The following is a 13,150-nucleotide window of genomic DNA, read 5'->3' as shown; positions in this document are numbered from 1 at the left end:
CAAGAGGGCAGTGTAGTGCCAGAACGATCTACCCAAGGGAAAAGGGAGGGGGGAGGGATGCTCGCTATCTAACATTTGCAATGCTAATATACTCCTTTAAAGTGTGATTAAGACAGTCCCAAACATTTCCAGACTGATTGTTGCATTGATTTCATTGTCTAATGTCAGCAGGTTAGAAAATTATATTGGCAAAAAATAGCTGTGCTGGGGAGAAAGTGGGAAGGTACCACTCAGGGGGATTAATTCTAGCAAAAGCAAAGCAGTGATTTCCCCTCCCTTCTTTCCAGTATCACTAGCGGCGAACATTTACAGTAGGAATGGACTGATAAGAATCACTGGCAAAAGATGTCATTCACATTCATTGCTGAGAATCAGGATGAGAAGCTGTAATTTCAGAAGCACGGTTGCCAGATGTGAGATTTGTAGACAGCTGAGTTTAGCTTAAAAGAAAAGAAGGAATACATATCTGAACCACATTCTCTTCTGCAAATCAATCCCACTGTTACTCCTAGAAACTCAGGGTGGTGTCCATCATCTTCCCACTATTTCATTATCACAACAATCCTGTTGTCAGACTGAGAGAAGGTGATTCCAGGCCCTCCAAGTGTCCCTATTTACCAGGGACATCCCTGATTTAGAGAAGCCATCCCAGCTTCCGATTTGATCCCAGAATGTCACGCTTTTCCTTAGGATGTCCCTACTTTCCATTGGAGAAATGTTGGGAAGGTATGGAGTTATGTATTCAAGTCCCGAGTTGTCTGAAGGCAATCCTGTATAGGGAAGCTTTTTAAAAAATGTTTAATGCTTCATTTATGTTTTTATATACGTTGGAAGCTGCCCGGCGTGGCTGGGGCAACCCAGTAAGATGTGTGGGATATAAATAGTAAAATTATCATTATGGAATGAGTTACAGAAAGGTAGCCGTGTTGGTCTGCCATAGTCAAAACAAAAAAAAAATTTCCCCCCCTTCCAGTAGCACCTTAAAGACCAACTAAGTTAGTTCTTCGTATGAGCTTTCGTGTACATGCACACTTCTTCAGATACACTTGAAACAGAAGTTGCCAGATCCCTCTATATAGTGAGAAGGTGGGGAGGGGTATTACTCAGAAGGGTGGTGGGAATGGGTGATTGGCAGATAGCTGTGATGAGCCTGTTGACGACTCTTAACGACTGCACACGGTCGTGTGTAAGACCTATTGCAGTCGTTAAGAGTCGTCAACAGGCTCATCACAGCTATCTGCCAATCACCCATTCCCACCACCCTTCTGAGTAATACCCCTCCCCACCTTCTCACTATATAGAAGGATCTAGCAACTTCTGTTTCAGTGTATCTGAAGAAGTGTGCATGCACACGAAAGCTCATACCAAGAACTAACTTAGTTGGTCTTTAAGGTGCTACTGGAAGGAAAAAAAAATTTTTTTTTTTTTTTGATTATGGAATGAGACGTCCCTATTTTCATTGGAGAAATGTTAGAGGGTATGTGATTGGCTCGAGGCCACCCAGTGAGTTTCATGGTTAAGTAGGAATTGAACCTTGGTCTTCCCAGTGGCGTAGGAAGGGGGGGGGTGGAGGGGAAGGGTCGCCCTGGGTGCCACTCTGGGAGGGGTGACAAGATGGCCTCTGCCTCCCCCCAGCTGTAGAGCGGCCAAGGGTGCCCGCAGTCTGTATGGGCGCCACTTGTGTGCCGTTCGTATGGGGTGCCGCTCTCGCGTGCAGCAGCCGTAGTCTGTATGGGATGCTGTAAATGCTCAGTCTGTACAGGCTGCGCCGCCCCAGGTGCCAGAGAGGGTTCCTCTGCCACTGGGTCTTCCCAATTCTAGTGTGACACTCAAACAACTGCAACATGTTCCTTAGCGCTTATGGTGAGAGGAAACCGCATTATATAAAGCAGTGTTCCCAACCTTCCCCCCTCCCCACGGACCACTTGAAAATTGCTGAGAGTCTTGACAGACCACTGAACGATTTTTCTGCTTGTTCTAGCAATTATAACATGCTGTGCTAGATGCTGCACGTTTTAAACCATATCACTCTTTTTAGTTATTACATTGCATTTTATTGTACAAAGTGTTCTTCGCAGGCAGGCTGCAGATCACCTGAATGAAGCTCACAGATCACTAGTAGAAACTCCTGGTCTAAAGAAGTCTTATCAATTTTGGTGCCCTCAATATATTTAGGACTTCAACTCCCATCATCCCTAACCACTGGCCATGCTTGCTGGTGCTGTTGGGAACTGTAGTCCAAAACTTCTAGAGGGCATCAGGTTGAGCAGGGGTGAAACTAAGCTTTATTTCACCCAGGTCAAAGACTCAGTTTGGCACCTCCACATGCATTTGTGTGTGTGCATGCGTGCATGTGCACGCGCATGCACACACACACTCACTCACACAGAGGCTGGGAGCCTCAGTGCCACCCCACTGGGGGCTTCACCTGGGGACAAAAATCTGGTTGCCCCCCCCTCTCGTAGCTATGGCACTGGGTTGGGAAATGCTGATTTAAAGTGTCAAAGAATGCAATTTTGTCGCTGGAGAAACGAAGCTCCTATTTTCTGGAGAGGAAGCTCCTATTCAAGGAGCTGGGCAGTTTGGCCTCTGATTATGAAAGTATCATGAGCACTTATTGGCTAGTGCCCATGCTGTAACAACAGAGATGAAGAGACATAGTTTACAGAGTCCAAAAATTCAGCTGTCTATGTCACATTTTGGGATGATTACTGTCCCACTGGATATCTGATGTGAGAGCATAGACTCTGTCTGTCTTTTGGGGTATTTTAAGCTGTCCTCCACCTATGTTCAACCTATAGATTTGTAAATGAACATAAATGTTACAGAATGCCAATAAGCCTCCAGGGACTTCCTCCCAAAAGAAATGAAGCTGGGTAAGTGAAACATCCGTGGAACTTCCCAGTATTTGGAGAAGTTGGGTGCATGTAATAATATGCAAACTGAGGAAATATGAGTATGTGTGGAATAAAAACAAAAATAAGAGCAACAGTTACAAGCTTGGAAAGCTAAGACACCTGGAAATAATCCCAACAGCATATAAAATGTGAGATGAAGGGTTGTAAAAATTATACGCTGTAGTTTACAGCAAGAGAGAAGAATTTTTCTAAGCAGGAATCAGTGGCTACTGTTAGCTAGCCTGGCACCACATGGAATGTTGTGTGTGCAATGACACACTCTAACATACACTGTCCTTCAAGTTAATTGGAACAGGAGGTAGCTTTGAATTCCAGCCTACAGCGTTGCATTTGGTAAATGATTTGCAAACGTTTGTCACAAAGTGGAGGAAGAGAAATGGAGTGAGAGGAGGAAGGGGCCAAAAAAATGTGTGTCTCTAACAGCAGAAGAGGTGAGAAGGCAAAGAAGAAAGGCAAGACTGAGAAAAACTGAGGATCAATCATGGTTTTTTGAACTAGCTTTTCATAGGGTATATATATATATTGCCCAGTCTGCTGCTGACATCTGTATGAGGAGTCCACACTGCATCTCAGAGTCTGTCATGAGTCGTGACAATACCATAAACAGTGTTCCTCTTTTTTTAAAAAAATAAAATAAAAAGCTTTTGCCTCTTTAGAGATATATACTCTGTGGATTGGATGCTAAAATAAGTTAAGAGGGTTCCTAGTAGAAAAGTTTCTCATCTATTCCTCCCTACTGCAGCAATGTGTGCCACCCCTCCAGCCTCTTTGGAGGATCTGGACCCACATCTGATCAAGGTCAGATGGGGTGTCGATTGGGGAGGAGGAATCACCCCAACCTCAGCTTAAAGTCTAAGATAAGTTAAGGGAAGTTCACTGAAGGAAAGTTTCCCAACCCCTCTTCTCCTACCAAACCCCTGTGCCCCATTCTTTAGCACAGTCCCTGACTCTTCAGAGAACCCTTTTGGGGGTTACAGGGGACTGCAGAGGAAAAAGGAGATGGGAAACTTTCCTTCTTAGGTTAAGTTAACTTCTTAGGACCCAACTCTATGTTTTGGCCATTGTGCATGCCATCCTTTCCCTTTTATTACAGGAATACCAGTTCCTCCCGAACCTTTAAACTCCAGGCATTAGTGCCATTGAAACCCTTTACCTCAACACTTTGTTCATTTGATGAGCTGAAATTCTTTAAGCAGCAGACAAGCCTGCCTGTTCCAGAATCCCAGGGCCTAGCTATCTTTGTATTCTGTTGTATGATTCTGCTATTCTTTATTTTTATTATTTGGCAAAGCCGATACAAATTCATCAGGGTTTGTGCACAAAGACAATGATGCAAAGCCTACAGTTATTGCGATGTAAAAGCAAAACAAAAGCAAGCTGCCAATCTGGAATTCTGGGAAAATGAGGCAAGTATGTAATATGGGAAATGTAGTTTGAAGATTAGTACCAGTACAGTGTAGGACTAAAGGGAAAAGAAATGCAATAAACTTGTCAGGAGTACCTTTTGACATGATACTGTGTCTAATATGAATTTGCCTAAGCAGTATATTTTCATGGGGTTTATTCCAAAAGGTGCATAGGATAAGCAGTTCAAGAGCTAAGGTGAAGAAGGACAGGCATAAATTTTGATCCCTGTCCGTTATCACCTCTTGATCCCAAAGATTAATACCTGGGAATCCTGCGTCTCCCTTGCCTTGCTCTGAACACAACAGTCACAGAGTTCTCAGGGTCCGTAAGGGTTAACTAATTTACAGGATTTATGACCTCCATCATGTTCCATGTTTCCTTTGCCCTCTCCTATTAATCAATAATCCATTATCATAACTCTTTGGAAATGATTTATCATTTTTATCATCTGTTTCCATCTTGGAAACAGGAGCTTTTCTGCATCAGAGCTTGCTATTAAACTTCTGCTCTATGAAGATGAATAGAGATAGCATTGTGTGTGTGTGTCCAGCACAGAGGAGGAGAGATGATGAGATTGCTTTTCAAGGCAATGAAGTCATTTCTGGACTCCCATATCTCTGTGTAGCTCAAAGCTATAGCCTGCTATAAATTTTGGCTCTTGTTCTCATCTGCTCAGCCTAGTATGGGTAGTCCAGTGGCATTGCTGGGTCCTTAAAAGACTCAGGACACAAAGTCATAAAATTGAATATGTTAATTTATATGCATAGATGCAAACATTGGCCATGTACCTTTCAGGCTGTGTACACACTATACCTTCAAAACACATTCTTTTCCTCAAAGAATTCTGGGTACTGTAGTTGGTTAAGAGTGGCTGGGGATTTCTTTCCCATCTATAGTTCCTCACACAGTGATCAAAATGCAAAAAATACTTAACATAAATTAAGTGAGTATATGCAAACACACACTTTTACACAGTGCTATTTTCCTCAAAAAAGAGGTACTGGAACTCACCATGAATACCTTGCTTGTTCTCTTATAATGACAATAGTTCTGTTGAGTTCTGGCTGGAAAAAAAAAGCCCTGCTTCTACATCCCTGCAACAGAATTAGGGTTTTGGATGACAACATTAGGGTTTATTTTGCTGATGAGACCCAGATCCCATGATAATTATTTCTAGCCTCATATAAGTGGGGGGATAATTTATCATTGTTACCTGGATAGTTCCAGAACTTATTTTTCTGGGGGAAAGCATCTTCAGACTGGTAACTTTTTTGATGATGGCATAAGAACACTGGCCATATAAATGTCTGTGGGCTGGAGAGGACTCAATTAAAGCTCAATCCTTGGCTGTGAATTCCCCATAAGTATTTCTTGAAATGATTGGGCCCTCGCCAGGTTTGGCTCAGCACAGCACCAGTGAACTGTCCATGTCCTATTAGTCAAAGAGTTGACACCAGCCTGACACAAATATCACTCACTCGAACCTGGCTCACACCCTCCATCACAAAGTGCAGGTTGGTGCAGAGCAATGTCAGAACATGGGAGCAGCAACGTCTATTGCAAAGGAACACCGAACCAAGCAAGCAAGCACGCAAACAAACAAAAGTGCTGTCCTGATAATGACGAAAAGGCCGGTGGTAGATAAATGTGTCCCATGGGATTATGTTAAGCTTCAACCAGAGAAAGTAGTTCACATTCACTCAAGTGCTCTGTGAGAATTAATACTTTCCATGGTGTTCTCTGCAGGTGTTCTGTTAACAGTGACCTGCTTTTGAGCAAGAGATTAGCGTTTCAGCCTGGCCTTGGGAAGATGTTAAAAAACCCCCAACTTCACATCAAGAGGACCAGCTGTTCTGTCCATGCTGATAGAACACTTCCATAGCAGAGTTGTGTGTGCCTGATGCAGTTGTTTCTGCACTTCCTCTGATATCATTATATAACTAGAACATTATACAACATCTATATATTTAAAACATCTGTATGCTGCCACTCTTCACTTTGGCAAAACCCCCAGGGCAGCTCCTACAGTGGCCAGGTCCCCATCTGTACTATACATTTAAAGCAGAATTATACAACAGTCATGGCTTCTCCCAAAGAATCCTTGGAAATGTAGTTTTTAAAGGGTGCTCAGAGTGGCTAGGAGACCCTTAATCTCACCACAGAGCTGTCATTCCAGAGTGGTTTACCAATTAATTCCTAAAGTCTGGAAGGTGGTGAAAAGAGAGAGGATATTTCCAGTTGTGGCACCCCACATGTGGAATGCCCTCTCTAGAGATGTTTGCTTGATGCTAAATTTTATACCTTTTCAACCCCAAGAAACACTGTCCAGGTCTTTTATCGTGTCATCTAAGCCCCTCCGCCCCCCAACTGGAAAGCTTTTATTGGATTTCCTAGTTTCTGTTGCTTGGAATTGCTTTTAATGCTTGTTCCACCTCCATTTTAAATTTTGTTACTGAATTTTACTTTGCATTCAGTGTTGGATCTGGCCTGTGAAGCCAAAAAACTTTCACCAAACTTTCAAACTTTCACTGCTCTTAAAAGATTAGGGCTGACTCTCGTTTTACATTTCCAAGCAGGAAACAGGAGGAGAGAATGCAGTTCCTTGGTGTAAGTGGCACCAAAGGTAAAAAATTTTAATACCTGAAGTCCAAGCTTTTAAAGAAGGTTAATACCTGAAGATAGGGGCCATGACAAGTGCATTGTCAAGAAGATCTAGATAGTAGTTGCAACAGAATTTTTGCTGATGTATTTATGGAAATTTGGTAAATTAATGAAATGAGTACAGAGGTTTTTCTCCCTCTCTCATAATACTAGAACCCAAGATCCTTAAATGCAGGGCCGTCTTTACCTGGGGGTGCAAGGGATGCGGGGCACCCAGGCGCCGAATTCTGGGGGGTGCCAGGTGCCTGCCGCTTAAGCCGCCTAAGCTCTTAACTATCTACCTGTTATGAAATAATAAATAATTTTGATCAAACTAGAAAAACTAAATACATACATACCTAGGTATTACCAAAATGTATACCTACTGTTTCACTAAAGGACTTGCAACTTTGTGGGCTCATTTGCCAAAGACGTGCTGCACTAGCGGTGGCGCTTGTCATTCACAATGGCGGCGCTTGTCATTCTCAATGGCGCCGTGCACGCAAAATTAACTCTTACATCATAATAAAAGTTAATTTGGGGGCTAAACTAAATTTGGGTGCACTGGGAGGATCTTTGCACCCCGGCGGCACATATGCTAAAGGCAGTGCTGCTTAAATGAATCTGAATATTGGAAGGTTCAGGCAGTCAGAAGGAAGTAGCTTTTTACACAACACACTGTTAATTTATAGGTTTTGCTACCACAAGATGCAGTAATGGCCACCAACTTGAAAGGCTTTCAAATAGATTTATACAAACGCATCGAGGATTCAAGACAAGATGACTATGTTCCCCCTCCACTGTCAGAGGCAGTATGCCCCTGTATACCGGCTGCTGGAGCTTCAATAATGTGTGACCCCAAAATTCTGGATCCCCCACAAATTGATGCCAAAGTTTTGTGCCATTTTGTACTGCAAACCCTACATTTTTTGCCTCCCCCCCAACTGAGTAATTGATAATGCAAATCAGGGTCACAAGTTGATGCCCAAAAATCCAAACTTATCAGATTACTGGTAACTCCAAACAGGTGTCATACGTTAATGAAGCTAATGAAGGTAGTTGCTGGGGAATCACAAGTGAGGAGAATGCTATTGCATGCAGATCCTGCTTCCAAGAGTCATACAGGCACCTGACCACTGTGTGGGTGCTGGGCTATACGGCCTTTGATCTGATCCAGCAGAGTTCTTTTTATCTTCTAAAAATGTTAAATGATTTGATTGTGGCTTATTGAGCCTCAAAGGCTTGGGATGTTAAAGGGGTTGTAGTCAACAAAATTTTACTCTGAGTAGACCCATTAAAAGAAACATTCCATAGTCAAGTCTATTAATGCCGATGGGTCTGCTCTGAGTAGGGCTGAATGCAACCCAAAATCCCAATGATGATGATTAAACCTTCAAGTCATTCTAATTCTGCTTCCTGTTCCATTTTAGCAAAAATTCATCTGCACAAGGATATCACTCCTGGAAGATGCTCTAGTTTTGGTGAGTCTCTGGGGAAAGGTATTTCACAGTGGAAAGGTACCCACCAAGAATGCTATTCTGCATGTTCTTGCAGTCCTAAAACATAATAAGGATACTCAAGTGCCAGGTTAATACAGTTTACATTCATTAGAGACATATAAATGGCTTGTACTCCTTGAACATACAGTACCACTGACATTTGCCAATTAAAAATATAAATTAGGAGCCAGAAGAACTCTGCAAAAGCTTTAGACACCTTTGTTGTCTGCAAGCTCATTCCGATATTGTGTTCTGCCCTGGGGGCTCCAGTAATTCCAACAGAGGACGCCATCACCTTTATTCTATTATCTAGTCCTTTTGTTTGAAAGCACCTGCTGTAATTTTTAAATCTATGACTGAAACCAGCCCTAAGGTTATTATTGTCCAAAATCATTGGGGGTGGGGGGGTGAGAATAACATTTACAAATGTTTCATCATTCAGATATCAACCCAATATGAAAAGGATATTTGTGATCAGCACATAAAGGTCAATCAGATTAAAAAATGTCCAGGCACAAGAGTAATATTTTGTAAATGAATTAGGAGCCGGAGATGTGCTGAACAGAATGAAATGAATTCAAATGTCAATGAACAGGCAGAGAGTTCAGCAGCACAAATCACTGTTCCAGCTCACCATTGTTCTGGAGATGATATTTTCAAAGGTAGGAAGCCTAAAGGCAGGAGGTTTCTGATGTACACAGGCACCTCTAAACATGGCCTGGTTTTTAGATATACTGAAAATACATTTTTGAAGGTCTCCTGTTCCATCAAAAGAGCCTACTCTTTCTCCCTTGCTGAGTCTGATGGCTTGAACTGCCCCCCAGGACACCTGTGTGATGACACTAGGGTGGTCTTTTATGCTTTTTCCAAAAGAGGACACAGGTGAGAGATCACATATTGGATTGTCAAAACTTCCCTGCCCTGACTGCTAACATGTCAGTAGTCTTGCTAACTGACTGAAAAAAAGGTGGCTGAATCTGCGCTTGTGCCTTTTAACAGCAGGCTGATAATCAGAAAGGCGATTACCAGCAGATGTTGCTCATGACTAAGCACCAAGCTGAAATTCAAGGCACAGCTACAAAGGCCAGTTGCTAAGTAGGCAACAATCCTGCATGCCAGAGTAAATTATTCTGACATAGAGTATCCACATCAGCTCCTGGTTTCCAGTTTTGGACAGAAATCATTCAAATATGTGATTCATCCATTGCATTCTGAGGCTCAACAATTATGGAAGGATTGCATCCTTAATCTTGTGTGAGACTTGTTGCGGTGTCTGGCCACAGGCCACTTAAGTTCTAGGCATCCTCATTCTAGGCACCCTTGACACTATTCTCTCCAAGCCCATTCGGTAGGTTTGTCAACACTGCATGTCGTGTGCTGGCTTCAGTGACCCCCAGCATAGGCTGAAACCCTGTCCCCATACCCCTTGCCCTCTATGAGTTGGTGAACTTCTGCAGTGAGGAGCACTTCCAACTGCATGTGTGGAGAGTCTTCACAATGTCATCTTAGATGTTTGCCCTCCAGCTTGTAGAGGAGGATGGTGACAAACTTAGTGCACATCCCTGCTTCCTGCCCCAAGGTCACTCACAGCACACCAGAAAGCTACAATCGAGGCTTCTATTTGTATTTTATTCTTGGCAGTCCCTGTAAGGTGGTAAAGATGTGAATATTTTGATATTTTCTTGTGAGATGGGGAGCTACCTGACTCTTCCATCTTCATCTTCTTCCAACTTCACTTTCACACACGGACACTGTAGAGTGCTTAAAAAATATATGCTATAAGCTATTAAAACAGGAATGGTAAGACTTCCATTACAGTTATGCTTGATAGAAGAAAATGTCATAGGTAGCTTATGCTCTCTTTCCCCAAGTGCAAGGCTGGACCTTGCAACACCATATATCTGTATTGTGCATGGCACTCAGACAGCTCAGAAGATGAAGGTTCTTTGCAGTGGAAGTGACTTTTCATCAGCTTCCTTAGGTCACTTTCCTATGTGCCTCTAGGACTGTTGCTGAATCTGGAATGTGACACTTGCAAACATTGGCAATATGGGATAGAAAGTGGAAGATGGCCAATTTTAAATCAAATGTACATTTTAGTCAACGTAGGCTTCACATTTGCAAACTATTAGAACTGACTTAAGCCTCGCTTGTGAAAATGGCCTAGGAGGTTGCACTGCTTAATATTCCAGATGGATATTGCTTTATGGCATGTGATGGGTCTGCTGGCTAGAATGACATTTTGCACACCATTTGGAATAATTTTACAGTGTGAATTCTTGAAAAGCATTTACAGCCCTCTTTATGTAGCAGTTAAATAGCATTTGCCACATAATGAAAGGAATATACTGTTTGGTCTGCAGGAGGAAAAATATCATCTTAATAAACAGCAATTATACAACTGGAGTGGGACGCGGGTGGCGCTGTGGGTTAAACCACTGAGCCTCTTGGGCTTGCTGATCAGAAGGTTGGCAGTTCAAATCTCCATGACGGGGTGAGCTCCTGTTGTTCAGTCCCAGCTCCTGCCCACCTAGCAGTTCGAAAGCACGTCAAAGTGCAAGTAGATAAATAGGTACCGCTCCGGTGGGAAGGTAAATGGCGTTTCCATGTGCTGCTCTGGTTCACCAGAAGCGGCTTAGTCATGCTGGCCACATGACCCAGAAGCTGTACGCCGGCTCCCTCAGCCAATAAAATGAGATGAGCGCCGCAACCCCAGAGTCGGTCACGACTGGACCTAATGATCAGGGGTCCCTTTACCTTTATACAACTGCAGTGTATAAAAAAACACACATACTTGCACATCACTTGCAGTTTGGAGCCTGTTTGAGTAGTAATCAATTTAAAGACAGATGGGTGACATGGAGAGTTGGTGGATGAGAGAAAGGTTGAGCATCCCTGCTTACCCACAGATTTTATCCTGTAATAAGTGCCCTCAGCCCTTAGTCCAAACCCCTGGTTTTACTCTGTCCTGATATCTAGCTCTCTTCTCCTATGACATGGTATATGAGAACCCATTTCTGCCTCTTCATTCTTCGGATATAGAGAGTGGGAATTTTAACAGCACAGGAGACCAGAGGCCAAATGCAACCCTATCCAAAAAAGCTACATAGCCCTCCCTCCACCGTAGAGTGTGAGTCTGACCTTCGTAATTGGTTCCATAAACCAGCTTCTGCCTCTGTAGCAACATTCTCAACGCCAGTCAAGGGCTGAAAAGAAGAGGTGTCATTTTTAATGATAGGGGAAACTAGAAGGAAAAGGGGAGAGTGTAAAATTTTAATTGGCTTACGTTTGGCTTCAATTCCCATGGTGGCTGTACGCTGAGTAATATATTGCAACATTTTTACAGGCTTAAATGTGAGACCAAAGCACTGCTACTTTCTTCCAAGCAATCAATTGCCTGTTGTATTTTCTCAAAGCTAATTCGGAGTGTAAATCGATGTTTTTATAAGTTATGCACTAATAGAACTGCAACCAGTGGAGTGCTCACCCTCAACATGCAGTGACTTTCCCAATTGTATAATTTACCGTAGTAAATAAAAGGAAATGGAATGTAATGAATTAATTGCCTACATAATAAAACTGCAAGTGTATGATAAATATAATAACAGGTAAACAAATTATTTGCAGAATTACTCATTGTACGAGCTGGCTGGCAGGGACATGAATGGACACAAGAGATGCTCAAAGCCAGAACCATCCTTCCCTATTATATCTCATTCCCCAGGACATCCAACACATCCATCACACCTACAATAGGACCATATTGCAACGACACGCCTTTCACACATCATGAAAAGTTGTCTATCCCAGTAGTAAAGACAGGAGCTTCATGTATTCTCTTAAGTATACATATAAGGGAGCAGTGGGGATGAGCATTGTAACTCAGTCCCCTGTCCCCATGCTTGTTGCTGTTCTCAAGTTGGAGAGTGGTTGTCTGATGCAGAGGTTCTTCTGAATAGCTGGAGGCTCTCTGCACATTTTTGGGTTTCTGCCCTGGGGAACCTCTATGAGGCCAGGAGTTTTCTCACTTCAGAAAATCACCCTCCAACTTGTGGAGGGCTATTGGAAGGGAAGGTGGGGAAGGGGGCAGAACTTAGTGCTCTTGTCTTTGTTGCACCTTCCCATGTGTTCCATTAATGTGAGTATTTGGTGCCTGAAGAGGACTAGGGTTACTTTGATCCATCTTTTACAACATCTAGAAGCTCTAGAAAAACACAACGTAGGTGTTTAATGGCCAATTGCTTTGCAGGGCCAAAGGGATAAGGTTGCTTCTAGTTAATGGGCAGAGCAATCTCAGCATATATTTGTGGCAGGGTGGTGGTGGCAAATGCGCTTGCAGAACAATTGCCACATGCATTGTCCTGCCACTTCAGTCATTGGGCCAAGCAAGGGAACCTTTTCTGCTTCTCTTTCATAGAAGGGAATGAACTGTGGCAGCCCCCAAGCAGGCACTGGGTTGCACCAGTTCTGTGGGCATGCTTGAGAAATATGCCTTGACCTCACTCTGTTTCCCTCCCACCCTGCAGGAGCTTTTTCCTGCTGTGCACAAGTACTTCTGTTCAGTGTATGTGCTGTCCTTCTGGTGGGGCACTTACACCACTTCCGATGGCCTCTCTGCCAGATTTCTGGTGATGCTTGGATTGTACCTTTCTGTCCCTCGCCTCACATCTCACCAGCTGAAAGACA

This window comes from Podarcis raffonei, chromosome 6, assembly GCF_027172205.1.
Source record: "Podarcis raffonei isolate rPodRaf1 chromosome 6, rPodRaf1.pri, whole genome shotgun sequence".
Lineage (NCBI taxonomy): Eukaryota > Metazoa > Chordata > Lepidosauria > Squamata > Lacertidae > Podarcis > Podarcis raffonei.
The sequence above is the reverse complement of the archived record's forward strand: the minus strand, read 5'-3'. Positions refer to the sequence as shown.